Here is a 4,362-nt window from a genome sequence, read left to right as displayed (position 1 = left end):
AGACGACGGTGCCATGGTTCCTTGCTCCACGTCCTCTCCTTGTTCTCTCTGTCTCTCTCTTTTCTCTCTCTTTTTCTTTCTCTGTGTCTCTCTCTCTCTTTCTTTCTCTGTCTCTCTTTCTTTCCCTCTCAATCTGTCTCTTGTTGACTCTCGTCGTGTCTCGATCAATCCCTCTGGCCCCCCTCTCTCTCTCACACCTCCACCTCTCTCTCTCATTCTCTCACACCACCCTCTCTCACACACCTCCACACCTCTCTCTCTCTCTCTAATTCTCTCACACCCCCTCTCTCACACACCTCCACCTCTCTTTCTCTCTAATTCTCTCACACCCCCTCTCTCACACACCTCCACCTCTCTGTCTCTCTCTCTCTCTATCTCTCTCGCCCCCTTCGCTCTAAGACCCAAGGACCAGACGACAGTTGTCCCATTCGATCATAACGTTTTATTGAACACGTATTTCCAAAACAGGCAGAGGTAAGAAGGTGTTGAGAAACGTGATTAAACATGAGCATATAAAAGGTTCCCAACCCGACGACAGAGTCAGTGTTCTGAAGGCACACACACAGAAACAAACAAGGCTTCCCAAAACAAAAGGAGTGAGAATCATAATTATTTATCGACATACAGTAGGAAAACCAAAGAACTGTAAAAAAAATAAAATTAAAATTGAACAGCATTGCGGAATAGCATTGCAGATCAGCAAAGCATTGCTTAATTCCTATGAGTTGAGATATAGTAAAGGATGCCAGCACCATAAAAAAAAGCCATTAGAAAAGTATTCAATCAAGTCATTTTTTTTACACAGTGACAAGATATGAAAAAACAAAACAATAAACAAACAACATAATTCCCTCCACGTTCAAAATATCTCACACTTCTGTCCACATCCAACGATTCCCATTATCCTCGCGTACATACTTACTTACATGTGAATCCTTTTCCATCCTATTGCATTGCTGAAACACATCACTTGTCTGCAACCGCCACCAACTCCCGTGACAAACTGTTATTTTTCCCAGACATGGTTGTTAGCCAAAGTCTCACTGTAATGATTCTAAAGCCTCAAGTTGGTAACTGTTCAACTTTTGGCCAACGCACATCTTTTAAATGAACCTAAAGTGCGCGATGCCTCCGCTTTGTCTACGAAAACTAAACTAAACAAACAAACGAAATGGTGGAAGATCGGCCATTGTTAAGATGGGTCTGAATTCTCCATTGGCCCAGTAACTTGCTATAGGTGCGTTGAGAGTGTTAATTGGTCGTTCGGTATCTTGCTTGCCTCCTGGACTTTCCTCGGGTCTCTGAGGTGAGCTTGAAGGTGATTACGAGTGGCTGGGTTCACTGTCTGGACTTGTTGTGGCGCCTCACCAGCCTGGTTCTCCTCTTCTTCACACCTGCTGACAGAATGGGAGAGGGAGAGAAAAATATCGAAAGATGAAGAGGGTGAGACAAGAGAGAGAGAGAGAGAGAGAGAGAGAGAGAGAGAGAGAGAGAGAGAGAGAGAGAGAGAGAGAGAGAGAGAGAGAGAGAGAGAGAGAATGAGGTTTGGAGAAGCACAAGAGGGAATTGTTTAATTCATTGGCTGTCCAATGAAAACAAATCCAAAGACAGTTGATTTAAACGACACATATTTTCCAGTGAGGATCATGGCGCGTTCACGACCGGTTCTTGTCGATGCAGTTCGTCTCGACACAAGCGCGTTGTTCTGTTCTCTGGTATGTTTACCTGGAGCTCTCCTGGATTGAGCCGGCTTCCCTCCATCTGGAATGGAAGAGACAAACCAGGCCCATTTACACATGCAGAACACTAAAAACACACTGCCGACACATGGCTATTCATCTGAAGGCAGAAGAAATTCGGCTGAATTCAACAGATAATGGAAAAGAACAGTAATCTAGTCTTCAGGAGAGTGTAATAAAAAAATAAAAAAGTAAAGTGTTCCATAACGGAAGATTGTTTTCTGGACCTTGGATGAGTTTAGTGATCCTCTGTGACTCTGCATCGATCAGCTCTGGGTCGCCATGGATGGTGGTGATTTTAGAGAAATCGGGTCCTGAAGATGACAACAAACAGTTAGACCAAAATGGCCGCCATGGTAGACTTCCTATAGTGGAGTACCTGTCCCAACACACCCAAAATGCCTTCTGTCCTTCCTTTCTTTCTCGAGGTAACCACAGCTGGTATTAAACTGAGTTCAACCAGCAGTAATTTAATCCCAGGGTTAGAGAGCCCTCCACTACTTTATAGAGACGGAAATGGTTTCAAATTGAATTTCAGCCTGGGTCTGGATAGCTTCCAAAAAAGAGAGGAAAGAAGTTTTTTTTAAAGTACATTTACAGTACAAGGCTAGACACAACTAGTATTGAAACGATATTGAGGAGAATGTAATTCGTTTAAGGAGGCCCTACCCTCAATGATTTGAGGCTGGAACTGGCGGATGGATCCGGCTTCACCTTGAGTGCGGCAGCGGAGAAGGTGGTTGAAAGTCACTTAACGACTTAGCAACGTGTACTGACAGACTGATGGGTACGGAACGTACACACGACTACACCTCCTCCGCCACCGCTGACAATGCATGCACATGTGCACACACACACTCTCTCTCTCACACATTCTGTCTCTCTCTCTCTCTCACACACACACACACACTCTCTCTCTCACACATTCTGTCTCTCTCTCTCTCTCACACACACACACACTCTCTCTCTCTCTCTCTCTCTCACACACACACACACATTCACTCTCTCTCTCTCACACACCCTGACTGTAGCTAAGTCAGACACTGACAGACAGATGAAGGGATAGACATATAGATGGATAGAGACAGACAGATGAAGGGATAGACATATAGATGGATAGAGACAGACACGAAAAAACCTCCCATGCACCAACGTATTTTTGCGAAAATATCCTCAGATTTCTGAAATGCCTTCGTTTAGGTTTTGAGATGTGGTGTTGGAGCAGCCAAACGACTGAAATTCGTGTCTGTTTTCTACTGTGGTTCTTCCACATCAGCCATAAATGTCTGACAACACGAAAGACAGAACACATTTATATTGGTCATGCATGACAGGCTCTCTGTGCTTCTACAAACATCATAAACCAACGTGATTTAATGATGTTTGGCAGGGAGGTTGTCCGAGGTACAGCAACAGCCATACAGCCAAGTCAATTATTACCCTTACATGTTATAATTGATGGGACTCTGATGCTCACCCAACATTACAGCAGTATTCAAATACAATATCCCTTCTGTGGAACTGTCTGTTATGGAGGTACTTGTGAATGTTTTGGCTTGAAAGCACAGTTGGTGGGTGTCCATTTTGAGTCATGAGACTACAGTAGATATGATTAACGCTTTATGGTTAAAGAGAAAAATTATAGAATAGAGGAGGGTAAACAAAAACAAAAAGAAAAGTTGATTTCAAACAGCTGGATTTCATTGAAGATTTGGCAGATACACCCTGGCATGAAACTCTTGATTCAGACTTAATTCAGATGTTTTGAATCACACGTTTAACCGCAGGCCAACTATCAAGAGCTTAATGAGTTCCAAACTTTAGTCTGGTTAGCGAGGGTGAATCTGCCATGAGCTACCATGGCTGGAGAGCCTGCTTGCTCCTGGAGCCAATTGCATGCATGCTTTCACAAAGTCTACCGTGAAGCGAATATCATCCATTCATGGTTTATCCACCATTTTGTTGGATTTCGGTTTCAAACTGAACCCTCCCTTTTGCGTTAATCGTGCAGACTAGATAATTCATTCAATGAAATTGACTGATGGATTAGATTAAATATGAATGATATTCCTTGTACTTTTTAGTAGTTTGAGATCTAGAACAATAGCCTTTTCGATTTTTTCGAATTGAATGACCATGTAAAAGTCGAAATTTCAACTGGCTACATATTCAGTCCTCAAGAAAGTTGGCAAGGGAGGGAGTGGGACATTTGTTAGGAGGTGAGGGATAAGAACCACCATTTTGGTTTCGGTCGCTCCGGTCGGCATTTCCTGTGCTCATGCCCAATCAGACAAGAGGCGGACTTGCAGATTTGTCTGACTAACCTCCCTCAATGATTCGCTTGATCTCCTCGTCCTGGAGAATGCGAACCTCACTTTCCAGAAACTTCTGGACCTTAGTCACCTCTAATGGGACCCAAAACGTTTTAGGGGTCAGATACACATCATTAAGTGAAGATGTGCTGATGAAAGGAAATGCAAGGCAGAGAATGGTAGAACAGTTCCAACACACATCGACACATGGACTGATTTTAGGAGACCCAACAACTTCACAGTTTCTCCACCAACACAATGAAAGCTTCAGAAAATGCCCCTTCCCTTACTGTACTTTGAACTCAGTTTGA

The 4,362-nt window shown here is 43.4% G+C and overlaps 1 pseudogene; it reads right to left on the bottom strand.

Moving 5' to 3' along the window:
- Positions 1–427: 427 nt before the first annotated feature.
- Positions 428–4,362, bottom strand: part of LOC136933283 (short transient receptor potential channel 4-like) — a 24,503-nt pseudogene continuing 20,568 nt past the window's right edge.

This window comes from Osmerus mordax, chromosome 25, assembly GCF_038355195.1.
Source record: "Osmerus mordax isolate fOsmMor3 chromosome 25, fOsmMor3.pri, whole genome shotgun sequence".
In the NCBI taxonomy this organism is placed as follows: Eukaryota; Metazoa; Chordata; class Actinopteri; order Osmeriformes; family Osmeridae; genus Osmerus; species Osmerus mordax.
Note: the sequence above shows the minus strand (reverse complement) of the source record. Positions and strands in the feature narration are given on the sequence as shown.